Source organism: Ursus arctos, unplaced genomic scaffold, assembly GCF_023065955.2.
Source record: "Ursus arctos isolate Adak ecotype North America unplaced genomic scaffold, UrsArc2.0 scaffold_5, whole genome shotgun sequence".
Classification (NCBI taxonomy): Eukaryota; Metazoa; Chordata; class Mammalia; order Carnivora; family Ursidae; genus Ursus; species Ursus arctos.
The window spans coordinates 2,958,054-2,976,665 of record NW_026623067.1 but is presented as its reverse complement, the minus strand read 5'-3'; positions in this window follow the sequence as shown (position 1 = coordinate 2,976,665).

Below are 18,612 nucleotides of genomic sequence, written 5' to 3'. Positions count from 1 at the left end.
TTGGAGATGGGGTCTTTAGAGAAGTGGTTAAGGTAAAAGGAGTTCACTAGGATGGGCCCTGACCCCGTATGACTGGAGTCCTTATCAGAAAAGGGGATCAGAGGTGCTTGGGTGACTCAGCCAGTTAAGAATCTGCCTTCAGCTCAGGTCATGATCCCAGGGTCCTGGGCTGGGGTCCTGCATTGAGCTCCCTGCTTGGCAGGGAGCCTGCTTCTCCCTATGCCCCTCCCTCTGCTTTCTCTCTCTCTCTCTCTCTGTCAAATAAACAAATAATAATCTGAAGAAGAAGAAGAAGAAGAAGAAGAAGAAGAAGAAGAAGAAGAAGAAGAAGGAGGGGGGACCAAGGCACAGACACACACAGATGTATGACTGTGTGAGGACACAAGGAGAAGACCACATATATACACCAGGGAGAGACATATCAGGAGGATCCAGCCCCATTCACACCTCGATCTGGGACTTCCAGTCCCCAGGACTGGGACACAATAAATGTGTGTTCTTTAAACCTCCCAGCCTGTGGTATTTGTTACACAGCCTAAGCTGACTGTGTATGTAATGTCATTACACTGTGTAATGACATCATATCATTACACACAGTGGAGTGCTTTTCTGAAATGTACTTGGGGGCAGTTGTAAAGTATTGAGCCCAGTACCAGACATGAAATAGTTGTTCAGTAAATGCCAGCCTTCCTCATCCCCTCCCACCCCCTCTTTCCCCTCCTTCTGCCCTTCCCCCTCTTTCCCTTTCCCTCCCCATTGCTCCTTCCCCTCCTCCAACCCTTCCTTAACCTCCTCCTTCTCTCCCCCATCCTCCCTCTCTCTCCCTCTTCCCTACCTTCACCTCTTCCCTTTCACCCTTCCCCATTCACCTTCCCTTCTTCCAACTCTTCCTTACCCTCCTCCTTCTCTCCCCATTCTCTCCTTCCTCAATCCCCTCCCCTCTCCTCTCCACCCACCTTCCCTTCCTACTCCCTTTTCTCTCTCCCCTTCTTGCCTTCCCACTCCTACCTACTCACTCATCCTCCCTCCCCCATTGCCCTCACAACAGACTGGATATCTGGTCTACCTTGACACACCCCCCCCTCTCTCTCTCCCTCTCTCTCTCTCCCCCTCACCATGGCAGGTCAGTGCAGAGCTACATGGAGACCAATCCAAAGATTCCTGGGCTTCTTCAGGCCAGTCGTGGAAGCAATGAAAAATGAAAATATGACAATCCAAAACCTCTGGGATGAGAGACCTAGGGAAAATCCTGAAAGCAACTCAAAACAAGAGGTTCTTAATCTACAAGGGTTGGAACATTAGATTGGCAGCAGACCTATCCACAGAAACCTGGCAGGCCAGAAATAGCTGGTATGATATATTCAGGGTAATAAATGAGAAAACACGCAGCAAATATACTTTATCCAGCAAGGCTGTCATTCAGAATGGAAGGAGAGATAAAGAGCTTCCAGGACAAACAGAAACTAAAACAATTTGCGGTCACTAAGCCAGTCCTGCAAAAATATTAAAGGGGATCCTGTAAGCAAAGAAAGAGCCCCAAAGTAACTTAGACCAGAAAGAAACAGACAATCTACAGAAACAGGGACTTTACAGACAATACTATGACACTAAATTCATATATTTCAATAGTTACTCTGAATGTAAATAGGCTGAATGCTCCCATGAAAAGACACAGGGTTTCAGATTGGATTTTCAAAAAGCAAGAACCATGGATATGCTGTCTGCAAGAGACTCATTTTAGACCCAAAGACACCTCTGATTGAAAGTGAGGGGGTGAACCATTTATCATGCTAGTGGACATCAAAAGAAAGCTGGGGTAGCAATCCTCATATCATTCAAGTTAGATTTTAAACCAAAGACTGTAGTAAGGGATGAAGAGGAACACTATATCATACATTATCCTATAGAAGATCTAACAATTATAAATATTTATGCCCCTGACTTGGGAGCAACCAATTATATAAACCAATTAATAACAAAATTAAATAAGTGAAATAAGTCAAGAAGAGAAAGACAATTATCATATGGTTTCACTCATTTATGGAACATAAGAAATAGCACAGAGGATATTAGGGGAAGGGAGGGAAAACCAAAGGGGGAGAAACCAGAAAGGGAGACAAACCACGAAAGACTATGGACTCCAGGAAATAATCTGAGGACTTCAGAGGGGAGGGGGGTGGGGGATGGGTTAGCCAGGTGATGGGTATTAAGGAGGGCACCTGTTGCATGAAGCACTGGGTGTTATATGCAACTAATGAATCATGGAACTCTACATCAAAAACTAATGATGTACTGTATGGTGACTAACATAATAAAAAAAAGTTCTATTAAAAAAAGAATTTAATTTCAAAAGAGATAAAAAAGGAATATTGTGTAAAAAGGTCTGCAGTTACTGGTTATAATTACAAGTTCAGTTTTTAAAAGACTTTATGACTGTTCTAATGATTTTCCGAAGCTACCATTACCCTTGTGCTGTAATTCTCTAAGCCAAGAAAGTTAAACTCTGTTGGTCAAAAAAAGAAAAAGAAGATAGTGATTTCATTTTCTTCGGACATAGACGCAGAAATGGCATTTCTGAATCATAGTTTTAACTTGTTGAGGAACGTCCATACTGTTCTCCAGAGTGGCTGTACCAGCGTAGGAGGGTTCCCCTTCTCCACATCCTCACCAACACTTGTTGTTCGTGTTGTTAATTGTAGTCATTCTGGCAGGTGTGAGGTGGTGTCTCGTTGTGGTTTTGACCTGCATTTCCCTGATGATGAGTGACGTTGAGCATCTTGTCTTGTGTCTATTGGCCGTCTGAATGTCTTCTTTGGACAAGTGTCAGGTCATGTCCTCTGCCCATTTTTTAAAATCGGCTCTTTAGTTTTTTGCTATGATTTGTTATGAGGGCCTTAAAAAAAAAAAGGAAACTTCTAGCATTTGTGGTAACACGGGTGGTCCTAGAGGACATTAGGCTCAGTGAAATAAGCCAGACACAGAAGGGCAAATAGCGCACGATTGTTTTTAAATGAGGCATCTAAGACGGTGGAACATCCAGAGGCGCACAGCAGAATGGTGGTTCCTGGAGGATGGAGGAGACGGTGGTGTGACGGGCATGAAGTTGTCGTTACTCGACATGAGCAGCTTGTGGGAGACCGGTGTCCACTGTTCACAGCTAACAATATAACTAACACAGTGGATTGCGCGCTTAAAGTCTGTTAGGGGCACCTGGGTGGTTCAGTCAATTAAGGTCTGACTCTCGATTTGGGCTTAGGTCATGATCTCAGGGTCTTGGGATCGAGTCCCACATTAGGCTCTGTGCTGAGCGTGTGCAGCCTGCTTAAGCTTCTCTCTCTCCTTCTCCCTCTGCCCCTGCCCATCCGTCCCTCTCCGATACTCACTAAGAAAAAAAAAAAGTATTCTTAATTAAGGTACGTACCCTTTTTTAGACATAATGCTATTGCACACTCAATATACTAGAGTCTAAACATAAGCTTTACATGCACAGGGAAACTAAATAATTTACACCAGAAACCAGACTTATTTGACTCTCTTTATTGCAATATTTGCTTTATTGCAGTGGTCTGAAACCAAATCTGCAATATCTTCAAGGAATGTATTATCATATTACAAAAGTTTTTAAAATATATTGCCAGTGAGGGTGTATCTCAATACAATTGATTTGTCTTGAAATCTTATAAATTTTACTTTAGCCATTTACACATGTGTTTTCACAAAGGGGTCTACAGGCACCCCCTGAACGCAGAAGTGCCCATCACGCAGATGGATGGGAGTCCTGCACGATGCCACTTGCTGAGCCATAACCCTGCACCTCGGCTCACCTGGATCTGTCTAGAATGGGGACTCGTATACTAGAGAAGGCTCCTGGGCCCTTATCCCCACCCGAAATGGGGATTCTCTGCTCTCATGGCATCCTGTCTCAGCCCTGCTGCTACACCGAAAACAGGAGAGGAGACCACCTTGTTTGTCCACCTTGTTTGTCCTAAATGTTATAGACGAGACATTTTCATGAAAGTCACAAACTGACCACTGAAATTTACCGAACTTCAAAAGAGAAGTCAGTATAGTGCTACCAGTGGTGACTTCAAGAAGATTTAAGTTCCCTGGTCAGTTTCCTGTAAAAGACCAGCCGTGAAAGCTTTCAGTGGCAACCCATTCAGGACCCTGCTCACTTCAGAGAGCTTTTTTTCCCTTTCCTTTCTGTTCTCACCTTCACTTCATAAACTTTCACTTCACTTCACCCTTTTGAGTCTGTGAGACAAGAGCCCTGCAACAGAACCACCTGATCTTTCTTCTTGGTCTTTGAACGTCCAATGCCCAGACCCAGGCTGTCATATCATGGGTGCTGGGTATTTGATGTGAGGTGGAGAAAGGGTGCTGCGCTCCCAGAGAGATACAGAGCAAAGCACCCAAGAGGTTCTTGGAAATGTATGAATCACTAACCGTAATGAAAGGACCTGCAAGTCTGATTCAGGGCATGAAGGAGGGCCCAGCTGAGTCAGAAGTTTTGAGGTAAACTTTGGGGGATTGTCTTAGCCTGTTCATGCTGCTACCATGAAGTATAATGAAAATATAGACTGCATAGCTTGTAAACAACATAGGCTGTTTCCCACAGTTCTGGAGGTTGGAAGTGCAAGGTCAGGGTCCCGGCACGGCCAGGCTCTGGTGAGAGCCCTTTTGCAAGGAGCCGATGGCTGTCTGCCTGCTGTGTCTGCACACGGTGGAAGGGACAAGGGATCTGTCTGGAGTCTCTATTAAAGGACACTAATCCCATTCACGAGGCCTTCACTTTCATGCTCAGCTCTCAAAGGCACTCCTCCTACCATCATCTCCTTGGGGGTTAGGATTTCAACGTATGAATTTGGGGGGACAGAAACATTCAGACCACAGCAAAGGTGATTAGAAAGGTGTCAGTCTGGCAAGGAAAACTTGGGTCACCTCCGCACAAAAAGCAGTGTGTGAATCAGAGAAGAAGGCATGAGAGGGAGGCATGCACATCCCAAATGTGGCCAGAGAGCCAACAGACCGCCTCAGATGCAGCCTATACAGAGAGGGCTCTGTGTGCCACAGGAATTGCCTTCGTTCTCTAAGACTTGCATTTTTGGAAAATCCCCTCCCTTCCGTGTGGTTTAATTGGATGGGAGCCAAATCAAGGATGGGAAAGTTAGGAGGATATTACAATAATGCAGCGTGGTCACGAAGTCCCCAAATGCAATGATGCCAGAGGGATGCCAAGCCAAGGGGAGCAAAGAGGAAGTCGCTCCGCGTGGGAGAGCCGTGCTCTAGGAAACTGTGGGTGGTGGCTGGTTGCTGTCAATTTGTCTGGGCCACGGTGCCAGATATTTGGTCAAATGTCATTTGGATGTTTCAGTGTGGTTTTGTTTTTTTTATTATGTTCAGTTAGCCAGCATATAGTACATTCTCAGGTTTTGATCTAATGTTCAACAATTCATTAGTTGTGTATGACACCCAGTCAGTGTTTTTTTAAATGAGATTACCATTTAAATCAGTGGACATTGAAAAAAAGGGGGGGTGCGTCTGGGTGGCTCAGTTAGCTGAGTAACTGCCTTTGGCTCAGGTCATGTTCCCAGAGCCCAGGGTCAAGTCCCGCATTGGGCTCCCTGCTCAGTGGGGAGTCTGCTTCTCCCTCTGACACTCTCCCCTCACATGCTCTCTCTCACTGTCTCTCTCTCTCTCTCTTAAATAAATAAATAAAATCTTTTTAAAGATAAAAATTTAAAAATCAGTGGACATCGAGTAAAGCAAATTGTTCTTCCCGATGTGGGTGAGCCTCATCTAATCAGTTGAAGGCCTAAATAAAACAGAAGGCCGGCCTCCCTTTAACCAGGAGGAGCTCTCCAGCAGACTGCCTTTGAGTTCTATCTGCAACACCGGCTTTTCCTAATTCCATGGCAGACAGCCTTTGGATTTGAAGTGCTACCGTCTCAAGTCTCCAGCCAGCAAGCCTTCCCTGCAAACTTTGGACTCACTAAACTTCCACAACCGCATGAACTAATCCCTTTGAAGAAATCTTTCTCTCTCTCCCCCTGGTAGGTAGGGAGATAGATAGATAGATAGATGATAGATAGATAGATAGATAGATAGATAATAGGTTAGATAGACTGATAGATAAATAGATGATAGATAAGTAGATACATAGATGATAGATTAGATGGATGATCGATCGATCGATAGATAGATAGAGTACTATTTTCTTGGCTCCGTTCCTCTGGACCGGAGTGGAAAGTGCCCAAGGAGGAAGAAGCAGCATCTGCGGTCGCTCATTCCACAGATGAACACAGGAGAGCGCAGCTGAGCAACACCAGGTGAATGACATGGGAAAAGCCAGGGACGCAGCAAGGCTGTGCATGGTGACAACTATTAGCACCCCTGGTCTGCAAATGCTGACCTACAGAACGAAGACAACGCCGTGCATCCACGGCTCTCTTTCTTCTGTAAACCGTTTGGGATGGTGAAATGGAAGTACTGAAATAAGACCCGTCCCCGCGGCGGGATCCTTGGGCATGACGATGGGTGGGGTCAGCACACAGACCAGTGACAGCAGTGTCCCTCAGGCTGAGGGCATGCAGTAATTCTCCATCCTCTCCCTCTCCCCACCTGTTGCTGTAAACCCCTCCTTGGTTTTTTTGAAGATTTATAGTGGAAGGGAGGGAAAACTGAATGGGAAGAAATCAGAGAGGGAAACAAACCCTGAGAGATTATGGACTCCAGGAGACAAACGGAAGGTTACAGAACAGGGTGGGGGGCTGGGGTAACTGGGTGATGGGCATTAAGGAGGGCGTGTCTTGGGATGAGCACTGGGTGTTATACACAGCTAATGAATCATTGAACACTGCAACAAAAACTAATGATGTACTGTATGCTGGCTAATTCAACGTAATTTTTTTTAAAGATTTTTTTATTTATTTTGAGGGGGAGGGCAGAGGGAGAGATTCAAGCCCAACGTGGGGCTTGATTTCATGACCCTGAGATCATGGCCGGAGGCGAAACAGAGTCAGTGGCTTCACTGACTGAGCCCAGGCACCCCCGACCCCTACTTCCATTCAGAGTAGAGTTCTTCCCCTCGTCCCCCACCCCTTGCAAGAGTCTTGAATAAAGTCTCCATTGCCTGTTTAACTGGCCCCGTGTGATTTCTCCTCAACATTTCCGCGACACAGCTGGGCTTCTCTTTTGGGACCCTGTCTGCACACACGTATCCCAACAAGCCAGCACACGCATGAGTCCCGATGCTACATGCCTGTCCATAGTTAGAACTGACACATCTTCTCTTGTTTAAGTGACACGGGTTAGGGTTGCCATGTTCGCTTGTGATCCAAAGGAGGGAAGTAAACGCAGAGGGGCCAGCTGGGAGGAAGGCAGACGAACGCTGGGACTGCCGTGGGCATACAGAGCCAGCTATGAGTCTTCACGTCATCTGGGTACTCACTCCACAATCCCGACAGGTGACCTCAGACAGTCCACACCCCACGAAGGCTGGGCGTGAGGTCAGGCAGTGGGAATTTCCTGCCCACCCAGGCAGCTTCTGTATGGCCCACGGTCCCACCTCGCTGGACTCTTAGCTCAGTTAGTTCTCTAGGACCTGACAGAGGTAGGGTCCTCTGGTTTGAGGGGCAGGGACAGCTTAGTGTTTGGAGATTGGGGGTCTGAAATCAGGGCGCTGATTGTCTCACACAGCAGAGAAAGAGAAAGAACAAGCAAGCTCTCTTCCCAACTTTCAGAAGGCGGCTAGTCCCATGGGCTCCACTCCCCAGCTCCCAAAGGCCCTGCTCCTAATACCTTCCCACTGGGGGGGTCGAGGTTCCAACGTGGGAGCTTGGGAGCAACAAAAGTCAGTTCATGGCAGAGGGGCTCTTGTCTAGGCCCTGCCTGCAACGAAGGCTCTCACCTTAAGGTCTCTGACGTCTCTCTTACATTGGCCAGTCCATGCTTTGAACAGGAGCATGCAAAACCAACAAGCAAAGGCTTCCAAAATCTCTTGTCCCTCAGAGCACCCAGCGTCTGTGCTGGCAACTCACCAGACGACAGAAGTTTCTTAATAGGACCCATGTAAATGAGGACATGACACAAGCAAACAAAAATGAGCCCGAAGGACAGCCACTGGGAATTCTCCTCTCCCTCCACTCCCCCAGCCACCACCCACCCCCCCCCCCCCCCCCCCCCCCCCCCCCGCTCCAGAAGACCTCCCAAAACTCCCCCTCCTCTTTCTTTCTCCTGGGCACTCACCCACCCTGAGCGCGGATGCAGGAGGGAGCAGCAGAAACATGCCTCGGCTTTATTGGCTCCGAAGGAAGGGAAAACAAGGAAGTCGACACCATTCCTCGCCCTACATTTTGTCCCAAGCGCAGGCATACATCGTTTTACTGTGCTTTGCTCTATGGAGCTTGGCAGGCCCTGCATTTTGTGCACATTGAAGGCTTGTAGCAACCCTGTGCAGAGCAAGTATATCGGGCCATTTTTCCAACGGCATTTGCTCACGTCAAGTCTCTGTGTCACATTTTGGTAATTCCGGCCCTATTTCAAACCTTTTCATTATTATGAGATCCTTATGGTCATCTATAGTCATTGATTACCTATCACTGAAAGCTCACGTGATAGCATTTTTTAACAACAAAGTGATTTTTAATTAAGGTAGGTACATTGTGTGTGAACATAACGCAGGACAGACGACAGCCTGGTGCAGACCTAACTCGCTGTATCGTGGCGTGGGTGTCGCTGCAGTGCTGCAAACTCGCACGCACTTGGGAGAACCCCCTGACTGAGGCCCCGGGGACGAGGTTTCCGGGTCGGCTTCTGTCTGCCAGAGTCTGTCGCGGCAAGATTGGCACGGAGGGGCCGGCGCGGGGCTGCGCCTTCCTTGCACCCTCGGGCTGATGGAGGCTGAAAGGACCCTCTGCACTCCCAGTGACCTCGTAAGGAAGGCGGTATGTGTCCCTACTGACCTCATCCCCCAAATCCGTCCCCTAGCTGAGAGTTAGAAACGGATTAGTTAAGAAAAGATGTCCCACAGGGAAAAAAAAAAAAAGACAAACTATTAACTTTATTTGGTTAATTAAATGCAACGCTAAGCTATGAGCAAGAACTGACGTGTACGGTTTTCATTCCTTACTGTCCACACAGCCCGGGCCACGCTTTTGTCTTTCCGGTTCTGGGTACAAATCCCGCGCAAGAGCGATCAGCAGGCTGCAGGACCCTCGTCCCCCGGAGGGGGCGCTGGACCCGACCGTTGGCCTTCGGCCGGACACGGCCCTGGGGTGTGTGGTTTTCAATCTGGTCCGACCGCTGCCTATTAAAGGGGACCGCACGCTGATGCGGACGCTAGGCTCCGGAGGCTTTCAGCGCGTGCAGGGGTCCTGTGGGGTGGAAATTCGGAAGGCTGGAGCGAACACTCATCGATGTCGCGTCGCCTCGGAGATTTTCTCGGAAAGCGCTGCTCGAGAGCGTCGGAGAAGCTGAGCTGTCATTGGACGCGGTCTTAGCGTCGGGGTCCGCGCGGGGCGGCTGTTGGGAGGCGCTGGGAGCCCGGATCTGTGCTCTCTGGGTTGTGGTTCTCGCGGGCGGGCTGCGCGTCCCTGCGAAGGGCTGTGTTCAGGGTGTTGTTGGCCGCGCGGGGACGGCGAGCCCCAGTGGCCGTGCTCTGAGGGGTTTTTTAGGGTAATGGTTGAGAGAGACGCTTTCCGCCCGAACCCAGCGTGTTCGCCTTGGAAAACCTAGTATTTGTCACTCGCTTTTGAAGCTGATTTCATTCACTGGATGAACAGGTCTGCTCCGTTTCTGGACAAAATTCTGTGATTGATGCCGAGGAGGCAAAGCCAAAGAGCATTCCTTGCTCCCGCCTCGGGCTTGCCCTTCACACAGGCGGTCTGCGCCTGCCCTGGTCCTGCTCTTCTCTCCCCCTCCCTCCCTGCAGATTGGCCTGGGGAGGCCGGTCGGGGCTTTCACAACGTGGGCAAGCTTTGCACGTGGAGACGAGGGTTGCCCATGGGGCTTGTGCACCAGAGTTGGGAGCTTTAACCCGTACACCCTGGGACAGAAACCCCACACTGGGGACTCCTGCGTGGCACAGTCGTTAAGCTTCTGCCTTCGGCTCAGGGGGTGATCCTGGATGGTGGGATCCCAGTGTGTTCGCATTTATGAAGCAAATACTTGAACACATGTGCCTGTGCTGTTATTAATTGCTGGAACATGGTTCCCTTTCCCTTCCTTTTATCAACAAGTAGCTATTTTTATTCTACACTGAAACCTTTCACAATATTTCTGTAGACAAAAGCTAGCAGCCTCTTCCGGACACAGAGGTGCACACTCCACTGGAGACCACGTGGGGGAGGGTAATTGTGCTTGTTCAGTGCCTGCTACTCGGAGATTTCACATACAACCCTCCCTCCCACTAGCCGCGGAGATTAGCAGGAGGCAGATTATGATTTATGCCTCTGTGCTTCCCACCCCAATGTCTTCAGAGAAAGTCTGGGCAGGGACAGCTGAGGGCACTTGGACCTTTCCTGGCTTAATAAGCACTCCTGCTCCATTTCACTGCGCGCCGTGTGCAGGATCCAGCAAGCACCCAAGGGTCTTCGCCACACTTAATCTGCTTTTAAAGGACTGAACTGAAGGAAAGCTACCTCCCTGAGCAATCAAGGCGGGGTTTTCCTGTTTAGTTAGCTAGGAGAACTAATTCGCGTGGGCATTCCTTTCTCTAGGCAGGAAATCAAAAGCTGTCTTCTGCTTTCCAGTTATTTAGAACAGAGCTCTGAAACAAATATTTAAATTGATATTTTGTTTCTAGTTTCCTACCATGTCTTGATCTCTCAAACACCTACAAACATATACACATTTGTCCTGCTTTACTGTTACTATTGGCATACTCATAATGTAGATTGTACAAACAGTACTAATATTTGTTCGTGTCGTGTTAAATGATACTGCATTTCCTGCAAATGCATGGTACTGATCATTTGCTGACATTAGAAACAATTTTTTAGACAAATCAACCATGAGTCCACAGAGAAGGGATCGCCATGCTGACGGGGTGTGTGTGTGTGTGTGTGTTAATGATTGGGTGGCCTCTGAGGCTGTCAGCCCACCCTCAGCTGGTTTTCAGCCCAGTAAGTCTGGGAGAATTTACTCAGGCAGGAGCCGCTGAGCAGACATGCACAAGCTTGGGTTCCAACAAGCGGCTGCCACCGATTCTTCACAAGCTCCAAACCAAGGTCCAGTTCATCCTTTAGGAGTAATTTTGTTTTCCCCAACAGTGTGCCAGAAAGTTAGTGCCTCGGGGCGCCTGAGTAGCACGGCGGTTAAGCGTCTGCCTTTGGCTCAGGGCGTGATCCCGGCGTTATGGGATCAAGCCCCACATCAGGCTCCTCCGCTATGAGCCTGCTTCCTCTCCCACTCCCCCTGCTTGTGTTCCCTCTCTCGCTGGCTGTCTCTATCTCTGTCGAATAAATAAATAAAATCTTTAAAAAAAAAAAAAGTTAGTGCTTTTCCAATACAAATCTAACATACACGGTAGCCTGTCTTTTTGTCCTTTGCCAGAAGGCCGAGCAACTGCATGGTTTTCCATCTCCAGCCCCTCCTATGAATGTGAGATGCAGGACTTCCAACCTTCTGTTCCAGTCTCTGTTATGATGTCCCCCGCCCCAGGGACATGGCCTACAGCCACACGCTGCAACATCCTACTGCAGTCCTCACAAAGCAGCTTCACGTACAACTCAGAAAAGATGCTGGCGTCGTCCCCACTTTCCCAAGACCAGGAAATGTGATGGAAAAGGGCTGGGGGCAGGGGGAGTGGGCTGTGGGCAGAGAGAACCTAATCTCAAAGGCCTATTTCCACACCGTGTGTGTGGCCAAAGGGATGAAGCTGGGTCGTTTCCTGCATAGGGTCCATTAAACATGAGTCCGGAGCTGACCTTGAGTATGTGAGTTCAAGAAAAGCCCCTCTGTCTTTCTGGGTCTTCACTTCCTCATCTGTAAACTAAGTGGCTTTTGCCACTATCACCTAAGGCTCTGACGTTGTATTTATTCATGCATTAATAATCCTCTTCAATGCTGCAGGCACCAGGGACAGAGGAGCAAACAAAACAGGGCAACAATAAAATGTTTTAAGCCCTACCCTTATTCTGTAAGTGGGAATTTTAATAACTGAGTAAAATTTGTTCATTAAGTAAAATATTAGTTGGTGGTAAATGCTACAAAAATGCACAGAGCGGATGCGGGAGCAGGTGATTTTCATGGGGGAGATCAGGGAAGGCCTTGCTGATGGCACCTGGGCACACACCTGAAGGAGGTGACCCTAAAGTCAGCCAGGAGGGGTAGAGCGTAAGAGAGCCTCCTGAGAGCTTGAAATTCCATAGGATCTCAGGCTGGGACAGAAGGAGCTCTGACAAAGGCTGGCTCATTCCCACTGCTTTGGCAGCTCCTCAACTGTAAATAACCCTTCCTGAATCTTGCAGCCTCACCTCACCACCTCCCTGCTCCTGGCAAATCGGACAGGCTCTGTGCACGAAGGAACCAAATGCCCCACTCTCACCCTAACTAACAGTAAGCCTCAGACCCCGAGGGCCCCTCTGCCCGGAGCGGTGATGTGAGAGGAGGCTGAGCACCTGTATCCCATCCCCTGAGTCTGCAGGGGCTTGGCGCCGGCCGCCCTCCCCATTCTCCCCTACCTCCTGTGGGAAGCCCGAGGGCAGACAGGGCCAGCCACACCAGGACAGGGGCAGCCTCAGTCTGGCTCTCAGAGGTCCGTGCCTGGGACGATGGTGAGGATGATGCACGCTGGGTCTCTGGGAGGCCGGCGCAGGGAGTGGCCACTCCTTGGAGGTCAGGTCTTCGGTGGCTGGTCTGCAGAGTGGCATGGGGGAGGGGTGCTGTGCGCAGATGGGTCTCGTGGAGACCACCAGGGTGGGGCGGGGTGAAGCTCAGGATGACAAGATGGGGTTTAGGGGCTGGGACGGAAGGCTTTGCATTCCACTGTGCTGTGCACACACACACAGGGCGGAGAATGATCCCGTGGGGGCTCCCAGAGAAGGGGAGGGAAGTGGAGAGCCACCTCCAGGACGAGGCTTCTCCGAACAAATGGCAGACCTGGGACTCCTGCCAGGACGCGGGTCCACCATCACTGCCATGCCAGGTGGGGTCTGGCCCTCCCTCCAAGGGAGCATGCCAGGGTCTGGTGGGCCTGGGCATGTGGGAGGGGGTCCTGGAAGAGACTTGGGCACCTCTGTCCTTGGAGCAGCAACAGCCCCTGCAGGGACATGCCGGGGACTCCACCTCATTTCTGGGCTCCTGGTCGAACCTCATCTCTCCAATTCCAGGGCTTAGCTCTTTCCTTCTATCATTTTTAAAAAATTTACTTGTTTGTTTTATTTTAAAGGGGAAACAATGGAAACTCACAACAATGGCAGCCTGGGCAGAGACCTTGGTTTAGGCCCCTTCTTTCCGCTTCCCAGCTTCTGACGACTGAGGCCTTACAACCTCCTTGACTCCTTGTGATGGCAAATCTTATGTGTCAGCTCAGCCAGGATATGGTGCCCAGATATTTAGCCCAATACCGGTCTAGATATCGCTGCTGAAGTTTTGTTTTTTTGTTTTTTCAGAATAACATCTAAATCAGTAGACTTTGAGTAAAGCAGATTACCTGCCATAACGTGGGTGGGCCTCACCCAATCAGTTGAAGGCCCTAGGAGCAAAGACTGAGGTTTCTACGAAAGAGGGAATTCTGCCTCCAGGTGGCCTTTGGATTCAAGTCGCAACATCAGCTCTTCCCTGGGGCTCCAGCCTATTAGTCTGCACTGAAGATTTCAGACAACCAGCCCCCAACTGCAAGCCAATCCCTTAAAATAAATTTCTCTCTATATTTTTTCTTATAATACATATTATACACATTTATATTATATATTTATATATATAAATATATTTATGTTATATATTAACATCATGTTTATGTATTTATATATATTATACACACACACCCTACTGGCTCTGCTTCTTGGGAGCACCCTGACCAATACATTCTTAGAGCCAACGTACATGTCCCAATGCCTGACTGAGGATCAACGTGTTAGTGCTACAGTCTCTGGGGAGCCCTGGGCAATGCCCCCCTCTGCCAGTGTGGTCCCATGTGATCTGGGACAGCAGAGACCTGCCTGGGACAGACTGGGACCAGGACACTCGCTTCTGTGTGTGCCTGGGGCTCTACTTCCAAGTTCCACGAGGCCTGGGGAACCCCTGGCACAGTGATCCACAAGTAATAGTCATGAAAATAAAATCGCGACGTCTCTCTGTCCCTGCCTCATTCAGCCAGTTTCTGCCCCTCTCTCCACAGCCCCTGACGTTCTGCCTGGTACAATGTTCCAGCATTTTGTGCAAAGTTCAGGGGCTTGTCCTGGAGATCCACAGCAAAGTGGATTTCCCTCAAGAACATCCCTTCGGGGACCTTCCCTCTCTGCCCTGCTGTGAAACAGTAAGGAGTGTCTGTATTGCTCTGTGCCCCCACTTCCCGGCACAGCAGACCTGTGTAGTTCCTGAGTGGCTAGTGTGTGACAGAGCTCCTACACGCCTGGGAATTTCCGGAGCGCCCCCCAACTTTGCAGGCACGAAGCTCCTGTGCTCAGGTCCTCCCAGACCTCGTCCACGGGCCTCCTGACCCAGCTGTTCATGTGTGTCCTCTGTTGCATCTTTTATTACGTAAGAAACCGGTAACTGTTCGGAAGTGTTTCCCTGGAATCTGTGAGCCGCTCCAGCAAATGACGGATTCCCGGGGGGGGGGGTGGTCATGGGCACCTCCCCGTTTGCAGCCAAGTCAGACACGAGCTGTGGGTCCCTGAGTATCTGCTCCTTGCGATTGGCGTCTGAAGTGGGGGTGGTCTCATGGGCCTGAGCCCCGAAGCCATGGGGGCTGACGCCGACTCTGGGTCGTGCCAGAATCGAGGGGACCTGCAGGACACCCAGCTGGTGTCAGAGCGCTGAGTGTGGCAGCTGTGGGGGAGTGAAGCAGAGACCTGGGGGCTCCCTGTCTGGAGCTCTGAATCCATCTGTACACCAGGGTGTCGGGGGCTGGCTCACCCTTCTGTGAGCTCTGTCTCGGGATTTTCGGTGTCTTCTGCCCATGTCCCCTGTGCCCTGTGCCATGCTCACGGCTACCCGCTCAGGCTCCATGAGTAGCACTTAGTGAAGCCCGTCTGACCCATTTAGAAATACAAACAGATCAACTGGGAACTAGATACATGCACAAATGTATCAAATATATATTACAGTTTGTTTCCAAAAATCCACATGTTGGAACCTAACCCCCATCAGGTGGTGTTGGCAGGCGGGGGCTCCAGGAGGTGACTGAGTCATGAGGGTGGAGTCCCATGATGGGATTAGTGTCTTTGCAGGACCCCGAGAGCTCCCTCCACATTCCCGCCACATGAGACCAGTGACAAGATGCCCGGGAGCAGGTTCTCCCCAGACCCTGAGTCTGCCCGCAACTTCGTCTTGGGCTTCCAGCCTCCAGAACCATGAGGAAGCCCACACGAACCGACACATGCACGTTCTTCAACTGATAGACTCACGGACGTCAACATTCCAATTCTCATACGTGTGTGTACCAAGTGGAAATCCACACGCCTGCTTTGTTCATGGTTAAGCTGTACGGGCTGACACACGAAGGGCCTCCCGCTGCCCCCACAGATCAGCTGCCTTGTCCCACGGAAGGCAGGACACCTGAGCCTGGCCCCTGGCGAGGGCCTCGGAGGGTATGAGGAGCTGTTCCCCACACAGATGCCACTCTCCCTCCCATGGGCCAGGAGGCAGCAAATTCCCTTCCCACAAACCCAAGGCAGAATTCCAGCATCTTATGAGCCAGGAGCAATGTAGGGACCCCACAATGACCCCGTCAGTATGCTGAGGGGCTCCACCTCAGCCTGAGTGAAAACGCTAGCACAGGACACTCAGTTAAGAGGCTGAGCCCAAGTCCAAGCCGGGATCTCACCTGAGGAGGACGAAACCAGAACACTGACAACACTACCACCGGCAGACAGCACGCTGAGCCCCGAGTCCTTGGCCATGGTCATTCTACCCTCGCCACAACCTTGCAGGTGGGCATCAGGGTCCTGCTCAGGTGCATGGACATTGACAGCTGAGCCTCAGGCCAGAAAGCCACCCCATCCTTAAGGAGAACACAGCGGAGTGGAAGGAAACTCATGGTCAGAGACCCCTGGGATCCAACAGGAAGCTCTGGGTTTTCCATGCAATACTCTGCCCTTACCAGCAACCCGGGCTGTGCAGAATGTCTCCAGAACAGGATTGCCCCTGACTCCCAGCCTCCCCACGTGTCTCGGTCTTGAAGGAGAGGTTAGGCCCTGTCTACTCAGAAGCAGCTGTTTGATGAGATACGTTCCCACTTGGGATTTCCTCAGGCAGAACCCTGGGTCGCAGATTTTAAGGACCCAGGCTTTCGAGCGGCGAGGTGGGGGGCTGACAGCATTTGGCATCAGGAGGTTCCCAGAAGTCACAGAGCATGCAGTTCCCAGGGGGGTTATACAGAGCAAAGCAGATGCGTAACCACACCTCAGCTTGTTGGCGTTTGAAATGTGTGGGCCTTGCGAGGAGGCTCTGGGGGCCTGAGCCAAGACGGGGTGAGGGGCAGCCATCAACAGGACCCCTCCGTGGTCGGTCCGCAGCCTCCTGCTTCCCGGCCCCAGAGGACGAGGACACCAAGGTGCTGTTTCCATCCCCGGAATTCTTTACAACATGCAAGGACATGGAAGACCAGGAAGGTCACGGGGAAGGTCTACAAGCCTATCTCAGTACCTCTTGGCAGGAAAGGTCTGTGGGTTAGGGCGTCCACCCATCCCACAAGCACCTACTTTTCTTCTTTTGTGACATCTCGTTATGTAAGTATTTTTTAAAATATTTCCTCCAGTTTTGTTGGGATATATCACTGTGTAGGTTGAAAGCACATGGCATGATGGCTTGATTTCAGTATGTTCAGCCAGACGCACCTTCTCCTATAGATACAGTAAGAATAGAATAAAACACATTCCTCCTTCTCTTTAGCCATCTTGGGCGCTAACTTGCCTCTATACTTCCACATCGGTGTTCGCTACACACCCCATGCTGCACGTTACATCCCTATTGCTTATTTATGTCATAACCGTGTCTGTACCTTTTGACCTCCCCACCCCGCCCCAGCCCCCACCCCTGGGAACCACAAGTCTGATCTCTGTCTGAGTTGGGGTCTTTGTTTTCCTTTTGTTACATCGCACATGTCCGTGAGATCATGCAGGATTTATTTTCGTCTGACTTACCTCCCTCAGCACAGCACTCTCAAGTCCATCACTGTTGCTGCGGACGCTGTGGCTTCCAAGTGTTTCTGGCTGAATACTATTCCATTGTGTGTGTGCATGGATACACATTTTCTTTATCCACTCATCATCCACAGACACTTGGGCTGCTTCCATGTCTTGGCTATTCTAAATAATGCTGCGGTGAACACAGGGGTACGGATATCCTCTCCAGTTCGTGTTTTCGTTACCTTTGGATATATTCCCAGTAGTGCAATTGCTGGGTCGCAGGGTAGCTCTATTTTCAACTTTTCGAGGAACCTCCCTACTGTTTTCCAGAGTGGCTGCACCAGCTTGAATTCCCACCAACAATGTAAGAGGGATCCCCTTTCTGCACATCCTCTCCAGTATCTGTCATTTCCTGACCTGTTAAGTTTATCCATTCTGACTGGTGTGAGGTGGTATCTCATCGTGGTTTTGATTGTATTTCCCTGACGCTCAGGGACGTGGAGCATCTTTTCATGTGTCCGTTGACCATCTGGATGTCTTCTGTTGAAAAACGTCTATTTGAGTTCTCTGCCCATTTTTTAATTGGGCTATTAGGGGGTTTTGTTTATTGGTTTCTGTTTCTGCTATTGGGTTGTGTGAGTTCTTTATATGTTTTGGATATTTAACTCCTTATCAGATATATGGTTTGCAAGTATTTTTTCCCATCCCATGTGTTGTCTTTGAATTCTTCAAAAGTGAAGTGATTGAGTTTGTGTTATATGAATTTCACCCCAATGAAAACACACACACACACACACACACACACACACTATGGCAATCCCCGTACTCCAGAGTTCATTTAGGGATGTTTATAGGATGGCTAGTTGGCCATAAATCCCTTCCATCCAGGTAGATGCCTTCCAGCTCTGAGCTCACACATGTCCAGCTTTTCCACATGCGGTGACTAGGTGTCTGTGTCTCCCATGTGGCACTTTTCTGCATTTTGCACTAGCAGGAGCTGTCACACTCAGCAATCTCCTGACCTGTGTCTGCCTGCCCTGAGCCTTTGAACACAACCCATCCTCTTGGGAACCGTGCCCACCAAGTAGAGGGACTTGGAATGTATCATTGGTCTGACTGCCTCTGTGTCTACAAAGCACTTCTTCCCAGACTCACAACGGTAAGAGGCATCAGAAGTCATGGTCCTCTGGAATTCTGCACACCTGTCTGTGTGTGTGTGTGTGTGTGTGTGCGCGCGCGTGCAGGCACGCACGTGCCAGGGGCTTCTGATACCCCGCATGTAGGCCAGATACCTTCCCAGAGATTCTGGTCTCTGTCA